The 24,746-nt window shown below is 35.8% G+C and overlaps 1 protein-coding gene and 1 pseudogene across 2 annotated transcripts in view; one reads left to right on the top strand and one right to left on the bottom strand.

Annotated features, from left to right (window-relative positions):
* Positions 1-24,746, bottom strand: part of KCNIP4 (potassium voltage-gated channel interacting protein 4) — a 914,902-nt gene that overhangs the window by 738,051 nt on the left and 152,105 nt on the right. The window lies entirely within an intron of this gene.
* On the top strand, positions 24,229-24,347 carry LOC120583032 (uncharacterized; annotated as a pseudogene).

Genomic DNA, 24,746 nt, shown 5'->3' with positions numbered 1-24,746 from the left:
ACTTTTGAAACTATCACATTATCACACTAGAGTATGGCAAGAATATTTGTAGTAACGGCTTTGAGCCTTCGGTAAAGGAGTATATATACTCTACTTGAGAAGCGCCTACTTCAAACGCAAGCACATTTAAAATTTTATTTTAAAAAATCATTTCTATTTTGCTAATATTTAACGAATTCCTTCTTTTTGCATGGATCACAAGAACCCAAAAACATCAACTCTAAATGATAAACCAGAACAGTGTGACAAATTAGTCTACAAAACAAAATTACGTAACCAAAGGATAAATAGGAGAACCACTTTAACGAGCAAATCTATTTACTAAGGACCCTTCCTGGGTCCTCAAATTTCTTTTTTGCCAGGGTTAGTTCATTTTAATTTCAGATGTCAAAATTTGCACTTTTCAGATCCTAATCTCTTGCAGCATAATCAGTGATGTGCATTGTATTCATCATTTTAAAGTTGTCAGCACTCAGCAGCAAGAACCTAACAAAAAACAAGCCAAAGACACACATTAAGCTTCACAACACAACTGCTACCCTAATAAGTGATCAATGGAGAATAAAGTGATCTTTGCTGCACTGAAAGTCCCATTGTTGCCAATTGCTGATGGTAACTAATGTTAGAAAACAATAAGAGATACACATCTTCAATACATGAGATGAAATACAAGAAAGTCAGAGAGGAGGAGGAAAGGGGGACAGAGGAAAACCTAATTGTATTAGACACCCAGGAATTCTGAAATGCACTCCATTCATCTCAGAGGAACATAAAGAACTATAAAAGAGTCTATTTAAATTTATTATCTGCCTGCTGCTGCTTCAGCTGCTGCTAACAGATGCTCCATAGAGAACCTATGGGGAGAAAAGCATTCTTATATGTTCTTCTCATATGAACCTGGGGTGATGGTATTAAGAATGAATGTAAATGTGAAAATATGGTATTTCATCAGGGCCAAGTTTCATGTTAACAACTCAGTGGAACTTGGGAGAGCAAAAGTTCAACAAACATTTGTTAAATAATTAAATGAATGAGACTATTTCTAAACCATCTAGAAATCCATGGGGCCATAGAGGCTACTTTTGAACCATGACCTCTGTTTATCAGGGGAGAAAAGCAACTCCAGTGACAGGTAAAAGAAGGAACGATAGTGGGAGGACCAGTTACTTGATACCTTTCCTATGTCCCTTAACACCAGTTTACCCAACAACTGGTGATGAGAGTTCCTTTCAAGTCTTCGGAGCTCCATTTAAACACAATTCCATATCTCTTTTATGCTCAAGAAATATGCATTAGGTCAGCTGCCTGTAATATCACCTAAATTATTTTCCATAGTAAGCACAGTATGTACTTTTCCAATTTTTCCATGTAGAGAATAAGTAGGAAAAAATAACAAAGAATAAAAAATAATATGCAAACTTCCTAAGACCAATGGAACCTCACACTTATTGGGTGTCGAGAAAATTTAAGCTAGAATGATTCTATTACCTGATTTTCATATCTAAATACTGTAAAATTTCTCATTTATTTGTTTGTTTGTTTGTTTGCTTACTTACTTACTTACTTATTTATTTTTAGTGTGGAGAATCTATTCATGAATACCAAGCTGTTCTCACAGATTAAAAGACCATGGTTCACAGTAAAAGAAATGATTTAAAGTTGTTTATAACTTTAGAACTATAATTCAAAGTTTAGTTAAACTGTTTAGTAAGCTAATTCCAATGTTTGTTTATGTACAAAATAATTTTTCAGTGAAGGGGGTATAATGATTTAAAGTATGGATGCCTTGGTTTGCACCCTATCTCTGCTTTTACCATTTACCATTGGCAAAGTCACTTAACTTCTCTGTACCAAAAGGTTATGTGCGATTATTTCCGCATTGGGAGGAACTATGATAATTTATAGTTTCTCCTTTGCGTTTTTGTTTCTCAGAGTTTTAAGATTCTAACAATTACCAAATTTTTAAAAAGAAAAAAACTAAGTGATGACAAGTCATCAAGTAAAAAGAAAGCTTTAGACTAGGCACCACCTTAGTGATACACTTTTCGAAGTTCCATTTCAGTTATAATCAACATAGTTTCCACCTTTTAATAAGTTAATGGGAATTATAAACCAGCCACTCATTTTTTTTTTGCAAATAAGTAATTTCTGGGTATAAGTACATATCGGACCCCCAAAAACTGACTAAAAATATCACATAAAAATTCATCCGTCCTCTCATTATCTTTTTAGTTTTCATCATTATGATGTTGACCTCTAGCCTACACATAAGATTCTAATACATCCAATGACACTTCTGCTGCCAAACAGAGTTGTAAACTCAGTGCTTATCATTCACCTGGTCTACACGATTCCTTCCTTCTTCCATAGTAATAAACCAACCTAAAGTCACCCTCATGATCATATTAAAGTTAATTTCCTCCAAATTACATGTCATATTCATAAGACATGACTTTGCATTTAGACAGTGCTTATCTTTAAAGGTGCTCTAAGCACTGCCTGTGGCTTTTATTTATGTGAATACATCACTGGTGTACAGAGAGACAGATTATTTTCTTTCAAAGATATCCATTTTCTGATTTGCACCAAAAGAGTCTTTAAGATCATAAATATCATATTTAGTCAAATTGCTATTTCATTGAGCTCATTATTCAGTCTTTCACCAGGAAAAATAAGAGATATTTTATGAAATGCCATTCATTTATTCAATTTCCTGCTAGGTGCTGAAGAAAGCTGTAAAATGAACCTAAGCCAGCCCTGAATTTTGGGTTCTCATAGGACCATTGGGAAGAGACATGTGACAACAACCCCAGTGTATCACAGGGCATGTGATGGGGGACAGAGGAAGAAAAATGTATTCAGGGTAGGTGTTACCAAAACATCTGTACTGAGTTTTAGGAAGTGAGTAGTATTTTTTTGTAAATGGCTAGGAGAGAAAACATATTTGTGTTTTGGAAGAATATGAGAAGAATAGGAAGTACCATATTCTAAGGAGAGAAAAAGTGAGGGAGACAATGACAAGTGCTCCGTCTATGCTAAGAGATTTCTTATTTTCATTTAGTATATGCAGATTTCACTCCACACACCATTTGGACAACCACCAGAATGTCAACTGAGAACAGAGAAATCAGAAGTCAATTTAAATGATAAAAGTGAATTGGGCAAGATCGCACAGCTGTTGCCATGCTCCTTTGTGACTTTAGACAGAGCAAATGGACTTCTGGCTCTCTTGCTGTTTGCTTCCCAGGCAGCCTGTTATACCTCTGTGAAAATTCATTAAAAAAAAAAGAAGTGTTATTGTTGCCATTTTCCTACACATATTACATTGTGCTATTTCCACAACCTTTGGTAATATGCTGGTATCACTCTACGATTAAACATAATTTTTATTATTGTGACTATATATCTACTGGCAGGCAGTATGGCTAATGTTCAAGAGAGTAGGCTGAGAAAAGATTCCCAGTATCAGCAATGTGGTAAGAAAAATAGCATCTTTAGACAAAAAAAGACAGAAGTTCCATAAGGATTGTTACTACCCATATAGCTACATATCTATGCACCCACCTACTTACCTACCCACCCACACCCACCCCACCTACTATCTACCCTACCTACCCACTCACCCTGTCTACCCTACCCATCCACCCACCTATCTGCCACCCCACCTACCTACCTACCTACCTACCCACCCACCTACTTACTTACTTAAATATTTATTTTACATATATTTCATATACTAAAGGTAAATAATATAGAAATCCCATTTCTTTTCCATAGGACATGATTTCATAATTTCTTCAAGCATGTTGACTCAGGCCTCACTAACTAAAAAACAAACAAGAAAAAAATTTTTTTTTTAAATTTTTCTGTTTTCCAAATCTGAAGACCCTCCTTCCTCTGAGTCGACAGGATCCCTAGGGTACCAATAAGGAAACAAGAGCTGCTGGAGAAAGTTGTGTTAATGATCACTGCTGCTTCTCCTTTTCTGTGTAGTCACCTCGATTACAACAAGTTTCTAAATCAGATGTTAGGCTTTTAACTGGTGTATTTATACATCATCTCTTTCCAGTAAATCATAGCCCACCTGAAATGCTGTAGAGAACTATGGAGATCAGCATAGCTAATAGAAAAGCGTGAGGAAATGGAAGAGATGAGGTTACTAAAGCACAAAGAACCCAGAAGAAACAACTCAGGAAAGAAAATGTGGTGCACACGGAAGTTCAGGCATACACGGTTAGAGAACGTACACATATAAACTTTTGGCTATACATATACAGAATCTACTGTCTTGGGTAAGTACAAGCCTTTCCTGAGATTTAGAAATAAGAATGGTTTTGGAGTTATGTGAGCCAGAGTTTGATTTCCAGCTTCTCAGTTTACTAATTATTCACTCTCAGAACATTTTCTTGGCTTTTCTCAGTCTCAGGATCATCGATAGAACCCCAAAGTGCTGTGAAAAGAGTTATAAATAATGCATGTGAGATATTCGGCACTTTCTTGACATTCAACATGCATGAATTACCAGCACATAAACAGCATCTAAGAATTTGGGTGGATTAAATGATGAAATACAGTGTGTTTCTGCATATAGCTTGTGGAGCATCTCATCATTTTATAGTGCCTTCCCTGTATAAACTCTGTGAGGGCCATTTTATGTCTTCGGTTATCTTCAAAGTTTTAGGGTTCTAGGAAAAACTACTATATATTTTCTTCCATTGGCCTAAGAACTACTATTAAATTCTTAGACTTAGCATGCAGGTTTAGGTTCACTTAGTAAATATATGCTCTGTACACATAATTTTTCACAGCATTTTCACTCCAGAGTAAAGAGATGATGGAAGCTTTAAGGTATTCATCAAGTGACTTCTGCTCAGTGAAGAATAAGATAGCATGTAAGCTTTTTTAAGAGATCCAAAGAGAGTGTGATACAGCCTGCTACATGAGCCCCTGGCATATGGGTGGAACATCAACCATCTCAGAACCAGAAGGCGGAGGAGTCTGGATTTCTGGCTCAATCTTCCTTTCTCCATAAAAAATACCTTTTGAGCTTCCTCTACTCAATCCTTACTCCTTCCTCTTTGGAGTTGCTATGTAAACATTTTAGCTTTATAGAAGTTCCTGTGAGATGTCAAAATATTCCATCTCTGTATTTACTCAGCCTAATTCGGCGTCTAAACCTGGTAAATCTTCGATATCATTTGTTTGACACCTCTGCCTTCCTTAGCCTATGATTCCCAATATTATTGTTAAGGATTTGCACGTTTCTTTTAAGTCAATAATTCATCAAAACACAAAGCCGGAAAATCAGATTTCTTAGTAAATATTTCAAAACTATATGTAGTAAAAACCCCGGCTCTCTTTTCTTCGTAGATTTCCTGTCACAATATTCACACTCTTTGTGAACGATAACCTGGAGCTGATATTTTAGAGTATGGCTGAAAAATTGGATACCTCAGATCCACACTTAAAAGTCATCCACAAAATACTCAATGTAAAAAGGCAAGAAAACACATCAGATACAAAGCTGGCAAATGAAATCGAGCAACTACCAGCAGATCACTTGTAAGAGACAAGAGACGTTCCAAGATACCATTGCTATCTCTGACAGCCCTCACTCTGGCAGAGAGATAGACACAGTCCTTCAACCAAAGATGTGGAGGATTATCACTTCGGAACAAGGCCCAGTAGTCTGTGCATTATCAGAAGTAAGCAGATTACATGTATATCACAAACAACCTTTTCTCATCTTCTCTGTAACTGAAAGTAGAGGACACCAAAATAACTTTCTTTTACAAAGTTTTTCTTCTTCATAAGGGTCTATTTCCCCCCTTAAAATTATTCAATATAGGTCATTAAATTCAGACAAAGGTGGCGTTTTTCTTAACTTGTTGATATCCAGGTGCTAGCAAAGCACCTGGCATGAAGCAGTTACGTAATAAATGATATGAAATCAATTTACTAATTAATTAATTAATCAATCAGGGATCTTCTGTACTAAAAGGGAGACCATATTTTAAAGGGGAGAAGAAGAATTCTATTTGAACATTTTTAGAAAGAATAAAACGAAAGGAAATCTGTCACTGATTCGTAATACTTAGGCAGTATGTGCTTCCTTAAACTAGAGTAACCAATGCTATATTTAGGTTAGAAGTATACATATGGAAATAGCTTGATTTCTATCAAGGTCATCTGCATAAAATCTGCAAACTATACAGTGAGAAGTCTATGGATAACAATGTTACGTCTCAAAACTTCATTAATTGTGATGCTTTTCCAAAGCAGCTAGGGCATCAGTATACCATTAGCCTGGGGAGGTTTACTTCTCCTTTCAAAATTCTCACTGGTAAATAACAGAGAGGTAGCACTGAAATGACTTGCTTCTGGGACAAGCAATGAAGCAATTGTTCCTTCAGTAGCCAGACTCAACAGCCTTTACATTCTTTTAAAGGAGCATGTCTTATTCTTAGTAATAGACTATATTTTAAGAAACTAAAAAAGCAACATATGAAACACTAAACATAGAAGTGTCTAGGCATAAAGATGAGTCTCATGTAGCAGAAGAGGTTGAGTAATATTTTTGCCAGACTATGAAATGGCCTAGAACACAAGTTAGGGAAATCATCACGAGATAGTAATTCAGAAAACAGGAGTGTGTGTCCAAATGGCCCTGGGAAATATTAACATTTAATGCCAGTGTTTGAGTTCTGCTTCTGGGAAGCTTTTCTTAGACCTTAGGATTAGATTCTACGTCCCTCTGCTTCCATAAATAACCAACCCACTTCGCACACTGCCCTGTGATTGTTTGTTCAATTGTCTTTTTTCCTCCCCAAATGCACGCTCACTGAGAAATTAACCTTTTTACCACCATTCATGTGGTGGCTAGCACAGTTCCTGACACAAAGCAGATAATGAATACATAGTTATTCAATCAACGAGAGACTCAATACTGATTTGTGTCAATCATACATTAGAATGCTGCCATTAAATGTTAAGTTCTCTTCTGTAAGTTTGGGGAAAGTATATTATGTCATTACCTGGAAGTAAAATCCGAATTCCCTCAAGCCACAGTCTCAGTCTGTCTAGGGAAAGGGAATCTAATATATTATGTTTGCTGCTACTTGGTGCAAAGGGCATGGTGAGCCGGTAACTATTTCTTCTGTCTCTTGCTGGTCAATATGCTCTAATACTGGAGCACGTAAAATGAGTCACTTGCTATATTAAAAATGGTCATGTGCCTTTGCTAGGTACGCTTTGCAGAAGAGCAGCCTACATATAACCACACCCTGGACCACAACCGATAAAGAGCCCAGGCATTTCTCTCACACTCTTTCACTTGGTATCTATGCTACTACCCGCTGCTGGGTTCCTAATCATTGGCCACACTCCTCAGTCTCCTGCATTCTCGTCCTTCAAAACTCCATCTTAGACTTCTTATCCTCATCTGCACTCACTTTCCAGGTAATTGCATCTCAGGCAATGTTGACAACTTCCAAATAAAAATCTCCAGCCAGAGTCTCTTCCCTGAACTCTAGATGTACATATCAACACAGCTAATTGGATGTGATGAGTATCTCAAAAGGAACTAAAACCCAAATCCAAATCTGCTCTTGCCTCAAAGCTGTTCCACACAGAAGCTTATGTCTGCAAACGTCAACATCATTCTTCCAGGTGCTTAGGGTAAAACAGAACAAAACCTTTTCCCTCCATTCCATATCTAACCTGTCAGAAAATGATGTTGGTTCAATATTCAAAATGAAAGAATTTTCTACCACCGCTGCTTCTACAATCTTTGCCCGGGCTGCCATGATTTATTGCTTATTTATTGCAATAACCTTTTAAGTGGCATCTCTGCATCTGCCCTTGATGCCTATCCTCTATTTTTAATGAGCCAGAGTGATCCTTTCAAAAGAAAATCCAGATCATGCCACACCCTTGCTCAAGCCTCTCTAATGACTACGCACTGCATTCAGAATAAAAGCAAAATCCTAAAACCCTGCATATCTCCAGTTCCTCTATGGCTTCATCTGGCCTACTGGTCTCATGTTCAATCTGGATCACACGAGGCGATGCTCCTTTCAAAGAACTAACATGCTTTCCCTCAAAGACGTGGTTCTTGCTGTTCCCTCCGCTTGGAATCCCTTCTGAAGGACATGTCTAGGTCTCGCTGTCTTCTCTCCCTCAGATCTCTGCTCAGGACTTGACTTTACAATGAGGTCTGAGAGCCATATGCTGAGCCCCTTGTACAGTCTCTGACCCATATCGGGCCCTCAATAAATACTTTTTGAAAATATTGTAGATCTGTTTCTGGATTTACCATTTTGGAAAATATGTAAAATGGGTGTAATATACTAAAAACTGAGATTGCTTGTAAAATCTACTAGTAAAAATAAAAATTCTACCTTAACTCGGTCATATTTGTAAATTATATTAGGTTTTGCTTGAAGACCTTTCCGGTGCCACATTCTAAGATGAAATGATGTATGACAAGGAAAACAATATGAAACTTATCAAAACAATAGCCCCAGATCTGAAAATATCTTTCAAAGCATACTGATTGTTCCTTCTCTCTTTAATTATTAAATTTGGTTCCAGAGAAGTAACACGAAGAGAAGTAATATTGTCACCTATTACATTCTTCCTGGCTGCTTTAAAGGTTTGCATTATTTTTAGTCCTTCACAATAATTCTAAAATAGTTAATCTTGCTCAAAGTCAACCCAGTTATTTAAAAGCAGGCTTTGAAAGCTGGGGCTGCATGGAATCCTACCGCACACTGGAGACCCCGGAGCTTACTCTGGAAAAACGCTCCTGCGTCTACCACCCTCATTTCACTCCAGCATTGACCTAAGCCTTGAGTTCTTGCCTCAGCAATCACGGCCCCAATAGATTCACCTCTCAAGGTGGAGGCAGGGAAGAAGGATGAAAGTGCTTAAAAAGAGAGAGCCTGTCCATCGGTGTCTGCTCAGACTCTAAGTATCATCAGGGTCCAAATCATGGGACACTAAAGGGGAGAAATGAAAACAGAAAAGGTTTAAGCCTATTCCTATCCCAAAATACTGTTCTTCTATTTCTATCCTATTTCTTTACAATACCACTTAGCCGAAAACACTAAAAAGTATATTGATATAAAAGGTAATATGTTTTAATAGAAAATTTTTTTAAAAACCACATGTTAAAAAAATAGAAAATCTGACATGTAACTTTCACCAGGTGCCCTGTCCAATGAGATGTGGATCTCAGTTGGGAGGCTTGCCTTGGGCCCCCTCAACCCTGGGGAGGGGGCGTGACAGCTCCTTGTAGCTATATCTATATTCTTTGTAGTTCTCTTTATTTTTTATGAGCCAATCCCGATTTTTTACTTCAATCCTGTTATAGTAATTCTTTATATTAAAATTCTTCTGTTCAAATCACTGTGCGGTTTCTCTCTCCTGAGTGGACCCTGACTGATATACAGGAATTTGGGAAACAGTAGGTATGAATAAACGTGCATGCACGTGCATACACACACCCACACCCATGCATTTTTACTATAAGATTTCCCAGAGGCTCTACAGTATATTAATATGTGTTACAAATTTAAAAGAAAGATAAATAATATACAGAATTTTACAAACTTGTGTTAATGTAGAAACTCTTCCCCACCATACACACACACACCATGGCTCAGGAATTGTGTTCTGTGGGGAATCTATGGGGACATAAATCTGTGTCCAGCTGAGTTCAACTATACGGTAGGAATCTGAAACCAAAGCATGTTCTTGGGGAATAGCCAGTACTATCTAAGCAAGTCAATGGATTTTCATTTTATTCTTTGAATTAAAGGAGGTATTGAATAACGTTTTCGACATTTTCCTCCCTTTAAGTACTGAGACAACCGCTGCTCCTGAAGAACCATGGATTTCAGTATCAGGGAGGGTAGACACTCTCATTTGGGGGAGGGGAGGCAGGCAACTCTGTTAGGAGATATAAAAGTATCTTGAGAGAAAGAGGAAGGTGGAAAAGTTTTCCTCTGTTCTAGAGAGTTCTGTTTCATATTGTCCACTTGATAACTGCCAATTCAGAACATGCGGGCTTTCCCATAAATGTGTATGACATCCATGGAAAGCTGCAGACATAATCAGATTTTTGACTCAGCAGGTTAAGGCAGTATCATTTGGGAAAAGATCGTGCAGAGGCTTCTGCTCTTAGAAATATATGACTTAAGCAGTAAGTGTCAGATGCTATCAGAGTCTGGGGCTGTGACATGTTGCAGGACAGAGCACTGGTGGAAGTTCTTATTACCTTTTATGAACATTCACTAAAATATTGTTAAGAAAATGTAATTACCAGTGGAGAGGTTCATTTATCCAAATTATCCTGGGCTACCAAAGAAACCTGACATGTAAACAATTTAGATGAGAATTCTAAAAACTTAGCCAAAATAAGTGTCTGTAATTCATCATGTGCTGCGCTCTTATTCTTACCTGGAACAGTCTGTTGTCTTCGAAGTGCTATTCCAGGTGACTGTACATTGGGAAGACAAGTTTAAGTCAGAGTGTCAAGATACCCAGTTAATCAAGCTAAACAAACAAACAAAAAATACATTGAGATTCTCGCCTACTAACTCAAAGTAGAATGGAATGGCATTCCTACAATAAAGTTCCAGCTAACTCATAAAATAAAAAATAAAGAAGATATACAGGGTGCTTCAGAGAATAATCTTGGATTTGTTTTACCTGGTATTTGAGGGAGAAGTACAACATTCAAGTCCTAAATGCTTCGAGTCACTATGCTATGACCGATAGGGAATGCAGCTAGCATTAATGTAATAGCTAGGTGGAGAACCAGAGGAGAGAAAGAGCAATTAGGGGGATTGTTTTATAAACTATACAAATGTCTAACCAATGTACTATATACTTGAAACTAATAATAAAATAAAATTTTAAAAAAGCATAAGACAATTTCTGTCTTAGTAACTTATCTTCCTGGGGAGATGAAAACATTTTAAAGTGGTTATATTTAGTTTATTTATATAATAAAATATAATAGTTAAAATTCAAAAGAACAACAGAATTTTCTAATTCTGAACTACAGACTAGGTCTTGAATACATGTTTAGTTGGAGATGTTTTCTAGAGAACTTGGCATTCGCCCAAGAAGCAAAGCCAAGCTCTAAGACATTATTTTTTAAACAGCTGCGTATTTGCAGGTAGAGAGACTTTAACCTAAGAGCAATTGCGTGGAGCAGCTCTTTCTTAATGAAATGGAATGACTAGGCCCCTGCAAACAAGGATCAGTGGAAAAAGAAACCACTAATTTGCTTATTTCAAGAAAAATATGTTTTCATTAATTCATTATCTCAACTGGTATTTGCTGAGTTTCTTCTGTGTTCCAAGCACCATGTTCAGCACTGAAGCATTCAACAGTCAGACAATGCCCTCTTCCTTACGGAGCTCGTTGTCCAGTGGACGAATCAGATGAGTAAAGGAATAATTAAAATGAAGCAGTATAAACAAGGACAGAGTGTTGCAGGAGGGCAGAGAGAAAGAAGACCTCGGTGATGTGCTGAAGCCAGCCTGAGAGTTCGTGAGAGCCAAAGGCTCAATTTTCGGAGATTTTATAAAGCAGTCACTAAATACAGCCATTATTAAAAATTAAATCAGACAAAGTTTCAATTAAATAAATTAGATTTAAAACAAAGATTATAAAATCTTGAAAATCCATCATTTCTTAATTATTTTGTTACATTTTACTGTTATCTACGTACTTGAGGTTACCGAGTTCTGTTTTGCATGCACAGTGGACATGTCACAGAATGGTGAGCTGCTGTGCACCTGTCACATGCTGATCAGGGGCATCAGGTTGGCAGTTTGGAATTCACCAGGGAGACAGTATTTACACCAGAGAGTTCAACAGATGGTACCAGAGGTTTTTGTTTATCCGTTTGTTTGTTTGTTTGTCCACAGACGACCAGGTGTTAAACATATATTAGCATACCACTGAGAACATCTAACCTAGGTCCCTCCCTAGTCATGGTTAAGGAGATCATCTTAGAAGAAGAGAAAGTAAGGATTAGTAAAATCTGTCAGATGGAGAATGAGAACTGGCCTTCACAAGTAAAACATCTGTCATGTATTATTGGATGTGAAAATGTATTATCACAAATGTTCGTTGTTTTACATTTAATCTGTAAAAACAATGCCACTTTTCTTAGAAAACAATAAAAATGAAAGTCTAAGCTAGAAATAACTTAGAATTTGTCCTAGCTCCTCTCGTCCTGTCTCCTCTAAGTTTAATTACTTGCTATCATAGTTATTAGATCTCTCTACCAATATTCTCATTTTCACTTTTGGAGTCCCTATGGGATTGCATTGTGCAGCTCCCTTGAACTTGAGCATGGCTAAATGACCTGACTTTGCCAATGCAATGTGTGCACCTAACTTCCCTTTCTGCTGCCAGGGTCACTTCCAGGTTGATGCTTTTAGGGACAGTATGTGATCTGCTCTGTTCACTTAACCCTAATGTGGTGACTGTGGAAGAGTCAACCTAAGTCCCTAAATGACAGTGATAAGCAAAGAATGTCTGAATGTCTCCCCTTAAATTCTTACTTGGATTGGTTATGTATATTGACTGAGAAATAAACTTTTGTTGTTTTAAGCCACTGATATTTGACCTTTTTTCCTTATTCCGGCATGACCCAAACCCTCCTGACTCACACGATTGCCAAGCATTACAGATTCTTTGAAACAGTTTTTGTCTTAGTTCATACCCCTATTAATCTCTCACCTGAACAGCTACAATAGCCACCTAACTTCCCTTTCTGCTGCCAGTCTCAGCATCCTTCAACCTGTTCTGCGCACCACAGAGATGGTTAGATGCCTCAAAAACTCCTCTATGTAAAGATCTTTAAAATATCTTCATTATATATGAGATAAATCTAAATTATTTAAAATGGCATATTCAAAACATTCACATAATCTTGATCCTAATATTCACGTTCTAATCACACAGAATTCGTCTGTTTTCCAAACAAGTTTCCTAGTAACAAAACACCTTGGGCCTTCACATTTCATCCCAGTTCTTCCTTTGACAAAGTCAAGGTCATACATACGTGAGTACCAGTTATTATGTCACTGCATAGGTCAACATGCAAGTAATATCGGTGCCTTCCCTTTTCTGTATTTTTCAAAGGCACTTTGCTCACATCTCTATGAGAATAATGATTCAATGATACTACAAACAATTCTGTGTATTTTTCTATCTACACTGAGCTTTCTGGGATCTATTTTTGAATCCCCAGGGCTGACACATAGTTACTGCTCATTAAAAGCCTGCACTAAATGTACATGAGGACTAATCTTTGATTTACTAAATACGATCAGCTAGAGCAGAACTTTCCCTTTGCTTTTCTTATTTATTTATTTGTTTGTTTGTTTGTTTGTTTATTGTGACATTGGTTAACAAAATCCAATAAGTTTCAGCTGTACACTTTAACAGTAAAGCATATATATATATATATTTACACTGTGTGTTCACCTCCCATAGTTAGATTTCTTTCTGTCACCATCTTTGGTTTTCTTGATGCTGATTTTAGTTAACATTGTATCTCAGACTTCTGCCAGAGGTAGGGAAAAAAAAACTTTAATCATTTACCACAATCTCTTCATTTGAAGCCTAGAAACCAAGGCCTACAGATGTTTGGTGATTTGCTGCCTAGTCAGTGACTGAGTCACAGTGAAACCTCAGGTCTGCCACCCTCAGGCACTGCTATTTACCTAACTTCAGTGTTACATAATAGTAATAATATCAGCCTAATGAGCACTAATCAAGAGTTCACGTTCTCATCATCCATGCCAAACCACACCTAAGAAAAAGTCATTTTGTCCAGTATTTTTCAACTTATTTTCATAATCCACATTTGCACACATTGATCCTCTCATACACTCTTTCATTTTTCTGATTCCCTAAAATATTTCTCGAAGGAGTCACACAATAAAAAGGGAAAACAATGTGAAGTAAACTTTAGAATTTCCAAACCAGAAGAGACCAGAAAAACCATCCATTGCAAACTTTTCATTTGACAGATTTTTAAAATGAAATCCTAAAATGTAACATCATTTAACTAAGGCCACGTAGCGTCATGGTAGCCAACACAGGGATACACTCAGATTTCTCAGCTCCCTGCCAAGGGTTCTTTAAAAATTCGGTTTTCTTTTGCTATTAATCTTGGTCCTTGTTGTCTTCCAGACCAGGCTCCCATTTCTGTTGCTTAAATTAAATAATACAAGTGACATGAATAAAGGTCTTCATATACGTTTTTTATGTAAATACACATAAAAAGAAGAAAATGGAGGAAAAGATAAAAATCTAAATACCAAATGTAATAATAGGTTTAAAAGGTTTAAAAGTCAAATTTTTAGGTTTAAAACCTAAAAATAGGTTTAAAAGTCAAATGAAACATGTATTGATATTTTAGAAGGCACACATAAGAATATTAATAAAAAGCAATTAAAGGACTATGAAAAGGAGAGAAAACATGTTGTGTTACTTGAAATCTGTGTTTTTATTTCTCCTTCTATGGCCCACTTGTAGGATTCTAAAAGAAAACCTCACACTATTGAGATAATTAAGATGATCACTTCAGAGGAAACGAGAGACAAAGGAATTAAAGCTCTCTAAATGAAATGGAACTACCTAATCATCCACTCCAGGCAATTAGGGGAGGAATTAAGAGTTAAATTCTATATTTAGTTACATGTTAGAAATAAATGGAAAACTCCTGATTTAATCATTGAACCGAACCCAAACAAATCTCAGTCTCCTAAAAAGAATCTCTCAACCAAAATCTTTTAATTGTTGAAAAGCGTTACTGTATGGATTTAATACCATCGCTCTGGATTTGTGCTACATTAATGTTTGAGTAATTAAGAATTTGCTTGATCCTTACATGTCTTGCTTTTCACAGTATTTCTGATCAAATTAATGTAAGCTTTTACTGTATTACTTCTAATTTTTCTTTATTTAATGCTACTCATTCTTTTTAATTTTAATTTTGCAGATACTCTTTATTATATCAAAAAGTGCTCTTCTATCATTACTTTGTTACATTGTCTTAAATTTTTATTTCATTGTGGTAAGAACATTTAACATGAGATCTACCCTCTTAACAGATTTTCAAGTATATAATACAGTATTTTTAACTACAGGCACAATTTTGTGCAGCAGATCTCTAGAACCTATTCATCTTCCATAATTAAAACTTTATACTCATTGATTATACCCATTTTCTCCTCTTTGTCTCCGAGTTTGACTATTTTTACACCTCATGTAAGAGGAATCATGAGATGACTGGCTTCTTTCACTTAGCATAATGTCCACCAGGATCAAGCATGTTGTTATATCCTTCAATATTCCCTTCTTTCTAAAGGTGAATAATATTCCATTATATGTATAAATCACATTTTCTTTATTCATTCATCTATCAATGAACATTTAGGTTGTTTCTACATCTTTGCTATTATGAATCGTGTCTCAATAAAGATGAGAGTGTTGTTATCTCTTCAAGAAATAAAACATCAACAGAATGAAAAGGCAACAAAAAAAAGGAAAAATATTTGCAAACCATATATCCAATAAGAGGTTAATTTCTAAAATACATAAGGGACTCACAACTTAACAGCAAAACAACAACCACCACCTAATAACCCAAGTAAAAAAAAGGGCTAAAGACTTGAATAGACATTTCTCTAAAGAAGACACAAGAATGAAGAACAGGTATACGAAAAAATGCTCAATGTGACTAAGCATCAGTGAAATGCAAATCAATACCATAAAGAGCTATCACCTCACATTTCTTAGGAAGGCTATTATCAAAAACCAAAAGACAACGTGTTAGCCAGAATGTGGAGAATTTGGAACCCTCATCCACTCATTCTTCGTGGCAAGTCAATGTCATGACACTTCTCTAAATATCAAGACCCATCTTTAGTCTGGCAATGTCCCCTGTCCTCCTCTTTTTCTCCTCAATTTCTAGTAGCGTACATTGCCAAGGTCACTTAATTGAGATATTAATCTGTAGTATCTAACGGCATTAGATATGTGGACATGTATTATGATCCGTCCCTAAATAAACATGGAAGACTCAAAGGGTTTGGGGAATATAAATATTATGTTACCTTGAAGTTACTGAATAACATTATTAACAGGCACAATACTTTGATCTGGCTTTTGTTAAAACCACAGTGAAATCATAGCCACGCATTTCAATGAGAAATGATTAAGGAGTGAAAGACTGTTGACCGAGGTACTTCAGATAACATGGAGCACTAGACTTCTTACCACGCATTGCTCAGAAAGGGAAGGAAAGTAAAAATATCTACAGAGTTATAAATCTTAAGTTAAACTTACTTGCATAAAAACTTAAATGTCTAAGTCTGTTTTCTAAACTGAGAAAAAAGCTTTCCTGTATTCAAAAGTTTGTTTTAACAGCTACCTTCCAAGAATTGTTGATGTATAATTCTAAAACCATGCAACTCTGTTATAGAAAAGCATACTAAAATGAATGTTTGTTGTAAAGAAGTGTGTTAATCCTCTGTAAATTACATATTGTGTCTACCATAGAAGGATCAATTCTCAGCAGTTTGTTTTAACTGCTCTTTGATAATAATCATAATATAATTAATATACAATATATGTAAAATGTACATTTTCTTAGTATTTTGGGGACTTACATTAAGAAATAAAAGAGATTAAGAAACTTCTCAAAGAAAACAACACTAATAAGTAGAAGAACAAAGATTTGAACCCACATTAGTCTGGATAAACTGGGGATTTTGAACAATATACTACTTCTTTCCCAGGTTTGCAATATATATATTTCCACTTGCTCTTGATGCCACAAAATGTTAATGCACTCTAAAGTTTATTTTAAATATACATTATAATAAGAAAGTAAACATAAATTCTAAAAGCTATATTTGAAGTTTGAAAATCGAATTGATGTTTCCAAAAAAGCTATTTTTCAAGCTTGCAGCTCTTAGATTGCTTCATTTCGATTTTTCTCAAAGCAATTTAGGCAGAATTATTTACAAACTAGCTGCAAAATGACTGTTTCTTAAGCAGTATCACCGAAATTTATATGAAAATATTTGCTTGCCAAAGACATATATGATAGTTTATAATTGTTTCAAATGGATTTCTATGTCATAAAAAACTATTGTTTTCATGAAATAAATGAATTACATCTGCATAGAAAACTCCCAATGCTACTCATATCATTAGAGTCTGGGGGAAAAAAATTACACTTGTTAAAATACAGTGGCATCCCAATTTTTTCCTGGTTGTCATGAATAGCTCGTTTAAAGTAGATCCTTTATATCAAAGCCAACTTTCTGTTTCTCTCTTTATGACAAAGGAGGAAAAAATGAATAAACAAAATGCTCAAACAAAAGTATCCAATGGTTGATTCATAGAAAAACAAAAATGGTATCTACAAGGAAGCAGGGATTTCTGATTTAAGTTGCTTTCATATTCATTCAATAATTAACGCAAATGGTTTTAATCTCTGCATATGGGCTTAGCCATAAAGTGTTTCAAAAATATGGATGACACTGCATACACTCAAATAACCACAGTCAAGCAAATTTTCAAATACTCAAGCCCATATATGTATATGTTATTATATATTCTGCATATTATATATAACATACATATACGCAACATATGTACATATATACACTCATATACATACACAAATATTTACACATACAGTGCTTTTTAATAGTTACACATGTGTCTACATACATACTAAGCAAGTATACAAATTCATTATATTCTATAAAAGACATGCTTGAGTTACTTAAAGCAAAGCAGTGTTTTCATAGACCTACCATTCTTCCTTCTCTTTCCTTCCTTTTCTACCATCTTCCTTCTATGTTCTTTCAAGTTCTTCCATTTTCTTACCACAAAAAATTATTGACATATCACATATGCTAGAAACTGGTAAGTATGAAAGGTTCAATGGTGAAGAATTACAGAAGGACCCTACTTGCACGGCACTTTAATTATACTGAATGTATCCATTAAAAGATGAAAATCATAGAATTTTAACTTAGAGAGAACTTCATTCAAATCATGATGATATAACTTACGGATCTTTGCGAAATCATTTAACCTTGCTGGGCTTTCATTTTCTCAAAAGGAAAACAGCAATAATTCTAGTCTCATCGTATATCTCAGGGACTAAATAAAACAACAAGTGAAAAGAGCTGACTGGAAACTCTGACATATAGTAGATGCTCAATAAATGCTACGTTACTGCTCTCCCCAAATACATTTAAATAGCCATTTGCTATTAAATTCTAGTTTCACTGTTGCAGGTTTGCAGATATTCAAGAAATGAAAGTATGCCCAGTTTCTATGCTGCTCTCAAATAAATATTTTATTCAAACACTGGTTGAAAAATGTGTTGACTATTACCAAAAAGACAGAGAGGGAATCTGAGAGGAAATGACACAGGGAGACAGTGTGCAAAAATAAATGAACCCACATGGGTATCGATATGGCAGGTTGAAAAGTGACTGGCATATCCTTTCTTGCTCACAAAAATGATATCATTTTGTAATGTTGGCTTGTTAACATTTCTATTTCCAATTTTATTTTCTCCACTTTCATATAAGAGGTGCTTTAATTCACTCAGAAGTCAGCTAGGGCAAGTAGGCCTCCAGCCATGGTGGGCAATATTCTATGTTTCCATGAAATAAGTGACTGCATAAAAAGATAGATCAGCTGGAGAGGAAATAGGACTTCCAGGTACTCAGAATGGTGGAAACAAGTAACAGAATGGATCTTCTCACCATCGAGTATTTGAGAATCCAAGGCTTGTCCTGCTTCTATGACATCTGTTGAGGAATCCCTCATTTCAGGGACAGGTTGGATCACAGCGAAATCTAAAAACAGTGGATTATGGCGGAGTCCAAAATTCTTTAGACTTAAGCCTCTCCACCACTTGCTACAAAATTCCAAAAACTCTGACTGAACTCAGATTATCATCCAATGGTTATAATTTTAAATAGACAGTTTTATGAAAACAATAAAATAGATTGGGTCAGAGGTATGCTTAGAAGAAAAGCTCTTTCAAAACTCTAGGAGTTAAAATATAAAATTGATTCCTAATTAAAAGGCACTTTAGAGAAAACTAATGCTTCTTCTCCATAAATAAGATACTGAAGTGCAATACTGAAATAGCATTATTATACCTAATAAGAAAAGATTTAAAAGGCAGATTTCTTTGCTGGTTATGCAAAAAATGACATTTTCAATGTGTTTTCGTTGTCCAATCAAGTATTGTACAGGAGAAGGTGCCAAGATAAGGAAGCCCATAACTGAGAGAGTCCTCCATTGCAGATGAATGTTCCAAACAGTCAGGTCCCTGAGCACTGAAAACAAGCAATTCGTTACATTCACACTGATTCCATGTTTATTCAGCAACCATCTTGATTATGATTTAGTTGCCTATGTGGATTTTCAACCGAGAGCAAAGGAATCAGGTTGACAGAAACCTGAGATCCATCCAACAATTATGTTTCTCCCTGTAAAATAGAAAGCTGATATTCTACTTCATCTTCCTCATTCTCTTGTGAGTCTTCCAAATATGAATCAGCATCTCCAAGTCCATTTACCTACAACACTAAAAAGATGGTACTACTGAGGCATAAAAGAGGTAGGGCCAGACCCACATACTTTTTTTGCCAAGTGAATGGTGGGTACACACAAGTCAGCTCCCAAAGCATTGAGGGTGACACAAAGGAGGAACATTCGACTTGATCCCTCCCCTCAAAGATTTTCAAACCAGATGAGGAGGCAAAAAACTTGAAGGCGTTCTAACAGAATAGTGAGATTCACAAATTATATAACTATATTAAGATGATAAACACATACCAACAGCAAAAGATTAGGATATATTTGGGTAATGGGATATGGATGTATCTTTAGTCTATTTATATTTTGTGTAATAAACATGTATTTGCTTTTAAAATAAAAACATTTAAAGTGCTTTCTGTAGATACCATGGGTTACCTCAGGCTGGGGCAAAAAGGGAAGGTCTACCTTAGGATATACTTTGAGCCTACGGTCACATAATCAGTAGTCACCAATTAATATCAATGTCACCTAAATAATTTTTAATAATACAAATACTTATATTAGTCTCCTACTGCTACTGTAACAAATTACTACAAACTTAGTGACTTAAAACAGCCCAAATTGTTAACTCACGGTCCTGAGGTCAGAAGTCAAAATGGATCTCTTTGGGATAAAATCAAGGTGTGGGGTTCCTTCTGGCAGCTCTAAGAAAGAAGCCCCGTTTCCTTGCCTTTTCTAGCCTCCTTGTAGAAGCCTCCTGCATTCCTGGTCCTCCTCTGCTCATAGTCCCTTTTCATACTCAAAACTGAGAATAGTTGCTTGAATCTTTCTCATTCTACATCAATGGGACCCTGACTCTCCTTCGTCCCTCCTTCAGTAAAGAAATCTTGTAATTACATTGGACATACCCAGGTAATCTAGGAAAATACTCCCATCTCAGGATCTTTAACTTAATCATACCTTCAAAGTTTCTTTCACCATGTCAGGTAACGAATTCATGAGGTCTGGGCATTAGGATGCGGATGTCTTTGGTGGGGGCGATTATTTTGCCTACCATAATAATATCAAGAAATAACCACATTCCTTGGCACAACTCCTTTTTAGGGGGGATGCACACTTCCCCTTTTTCTCCTCATCTCTCTTTTTAAAAAATATTATAATTCAATCTGAATGTTCTAAGAAAATCAGCCATGTCAAATATTTACTTTACCACCAAGATGATGAGAGACCAGATGCGCAAGTTATTCTGTGCAAAAGGCAGAGTATTCTTCTTGGTTATGGCAACATCCTTGGTGAGAAATTATGCCCTTCATCCACAGCTAATGGAATGCGGAGAGCGTGAGGGGGTACAGTCATTGGAACTGATATTGCAAGTTATGTTTTGTCTGATTTCCCCAGTGATTGAACTTGACTGGAGTTCTAATGGAAATGAATCCAAGGGAACAGAAAATCTAGATGTCAACCAAATATGGCAGAAGAATTCTATTAGTCAACCATCAACCTCAATTGCAGTTAATGAGACACCACTGTAACCTCAAATGATATGAGTTTAGGGGCTAAATTATATAATAAATGTTTTGCAGGCCTATTCATATTAAAGTCGATGGTACACCTAGTGGTGGCCACAATCTGCAAAGTTAGGACTTAGTTTTTGCCCATGATTGACTGGCCCTCTGCAAACCTTGAGAACACTTGCTCGCCTTCTCAAACCTAGCAAGGTCACTTCCCTTATGAAATCTTTTCTCACTGTGCTCCCCATCTTCATTCTCAAATAGCACCGTCCTTGCTTGCTTTGGGGTTCCTCTGGAAGTACTTTGAGAGCTTCCATGACTTCCTTTTATGCATACCTGCTTCCCCACACTTACCCACCAACACTTCAAGACGAGCATCTGCTTGATTTGTTTTCACTTATCTTAAAGATATCAGTGATGCCCCAAGTTGGCTCACAGTCTGATATGGTTATGTCCCTTGCAAAAATACCAGAACACTTCAATGAACAGCTGCTTCCCTGAGCCTTCCCGTGGGACCCTCAGTGCAGCAACTGATGGGGCAGCAGAGAGCCTCTGAGACCTTGCTGCAGAGCAGCAGCCCATTCTACTGGTCAGGGGCTGTGCTGTACAAACCAAATGCATTCTAAACTTTGGAATAGCGCCTGGCTTATAATGGGTGCTCAGTAAATATTTGATGAATGAATAAATCTTATCAATATACCTTATATGTCAGTAAACCCTGCTAATATAATATTTTAAAAATAAAGGTAAGACAAGTATTTGCAAGGATTTGGAGAAAAGGGAACATGTATACACTGTTGGTGAAATTGTAATCTGGTACAAACACTGTGGAAAACAGTATGGAGTTTCCTCAAAAAATTAAAAGTAGGACTATCATATGACCCAGAAATTGTACTTCCGGGTATATAGTCAAAGAAAATGAAACCAGGCTATCAAAGAAATATACACACTCCTGTGTTTATTGCAATATTTTTCCCAATGGCCAAGATACGGAAACAACATGTCCATCGATGGATGAATAGAACAAGAAGACAAGGTGTGTGTGTGTGTGTCTGTGTGTGTGCGCGCGCACGTGTGTGCATAAACAATGGAATACTATGCAGCCATGAGAAAAAAAAAGAGAGAAAGTCCACCATTTGCGACAATAGGAATGATATTATGTTAAGTGAGATAAGTCAAACAAAGAAAGAAGAATACTGTATGATATCTTTTATGTGTGGAATCTAAAAAAGTCAAACTCATAGAAACAAAGACTAGAATGGTGGTTACCAGGGGCTGAGAGCTAGAGAAATGGAAGAGAAGTTATTTAAGGGTGTAAACTTGCAAACAGCAGATAAATAAGTCCTGGTGACCTAATTCAGAGTTCGGTAATTACGGACAACAAAACTATACTATAAACATTAAACTTGCTACAAGACTATCTTAGTTGTTTTCCAACACTAAAAGAAATGACAATTATATGATTTGATAGAAGTATAGCCAAGGTTATAATAACAATCACATTACAATATAAATTAAATTTACATAATGTTATATGTAAAATATATCTCAATTAAAAAAGTAAAGGAAATAATTCACTTCTTCAGAGAAGGCTGTTCAAATCTTTATTTAAAGTAATTGTGGAGATGACATTTTTTACTATTTAGCACTGATATAAGAGACATTCCAGAATAGTAAGATAATTTTTTTCTCACAAGTGAAAAGTTTTATATTTTGATCTGGATACCACCAAAGAAATGACAAAGAGCCTTTTACAGATAGATGGTAGTTTTAACAGACCTGAAAGCAAAACTAAATAAAAGACACATAGAGCTGTAGTAAAGAACTATTTCTAAATAAATTCTACAAAGATCCTCAAAGAAAGTAAAGTAAAAACTTTGGACAATGTGATCCATAAAAAAAGACTTTAAATTATTTCTTAGCACAAGAATCACAAGTGAAAACAAAGAAATACAGGGGGGAATGTTTCTTTCATCTTGCAAGACGATGTGTCCTTCACTTTACATTAGATTCCTGTAGAATTTCAAAGATATTGAAAGATTTCGGAGAGCTGTAGCTATTACCTACCTTTAGGTTCTTTGTCTTTATAACTGTCGATATTAATAAAATTGAAGATTTATAAAATGAGGTTATTGTTCCATTTTGATAATGCACGTTTCCAAAATGAAGTAATAGCCACTGAAAATAACTCATTTTAAATGGGTCACTGCAAATAAGATGATTGGGTATTATTGGTCAGGACATAAAAATCTTAAATTAAGGAAAGCTTTGCTCTGTAAATTTGAAGTTCACCTACTTTTGTGAGTCTGCATCCTCAAACACGGAGAATAATTACATTATACAGGCTAACATCAAACCTCAGAAAAACTAACAAAAAACAGAACTGACAATGTGTCAAATCTCTTAAGGGAGAAGGACTTTCTAAGCTTTGAAGTACTAGGGAAAAAAAGCAAAAAGGCGAAGATGAATAATTAGGGAAAAATAGTAAATATACATATATATGTAAGCTAAAAAATTAAGAAAAGATGAAAAAGACAAATAATCACTTTGCAACAAATGCAAAAAGGAAATAGTAAGTGTGTTTAACAAAAAGACCTTGTACAAATTACTAAGAAAAGCTCTAAGGCCCTAATAAATAAATTGGTAAGTAACATTGTATTACTTTGCTAGAGCTGCCATAACAAAACACCATAGATTGAGTGGCTTAAACAACAGAAACTTATTGTCTCACAGTTTTGGGGGCTAGAAGTCCAAGATCAAGGTGTCAGCAGGTATGGTTTCTTCTGAAGCCTCTCCCCTTTGCTTGAAGGTGGCCCCGTTATCACTATGTCCTCACAAGGTTGTCTCTTGGTCTTTGTGTTGTCTGTATCCTGATCTCCTGTTCTTATAATGGATTAGGGCCCACCTGAATGACCTCATTTAATTTTAACACCTCCTTAAAGGCCTTGTCTTCAAATAGTCATATTCTGACATAGAAGAAATTTAATGGAACACAATTAGTCCATAACGGACATATGCAATTCAAAAAATATATTGCTAAAAAATACATTAAAATGTTATCTTTGTATATAAGTAAAAGATAATTAGAAGTAAAATATGAGTCTATGGCCATGCCACCCTGAACAGGCCTGATCCCGTCTGATCTTGGAAGCTAAGCAGGGTTGGGCCTGGTTAGTACTTGGATGGGAGACCACCTAGGAAGACCAGGTGCCGGAGGAGTAAAGAATGAAAAATAAGGGATTGTAAACTGACAAGGTCCTTGCAATCTGTGAGGTCAACCAAGGGTTGCCTTGCCTAAAAAAAAAAGTAAAATATAATTCTATTTTTTGTTGTTTATAAAACTATTAACGATTGAAAAAACATCTTTATGCTGATAAGGATTCAGTTCCATGAGTGAACTGAATTCTACTGATAAGAATATAAACCGGCAAATCATTTTGGAAAGTAAACTAGCAATATAGATCAGGATTATAAAAAATATTAAACTCTCAATATAGATTAATATAATCAAGAAAAACATAATAAAAATATATCTAGAGATCAGGAATTTACTTCTGGGGAGATATCTTTACTAAAATATTATGCATTCGAGTATTATTTATAATAACAAATATATCA

This window comes from Pteropus medius, unplaced genomic scaffold (genome assembly GCF_902729225.1).
Source record: "Pteropus medius unplaced genomic scaffold, Ma_sr-lr_union100, whole genome shotgun sequence".
NCBI classification, from domain to species: domain Eukaryota; kingdom Metazoa; phylum Chordata; class Mammalia; order Chiroptera; family Pteropodidae; genus Pteropus; species Pteropus medius.
This window is presented reverse-complemented; position numbering and strand designations above follow the sequence as displayed.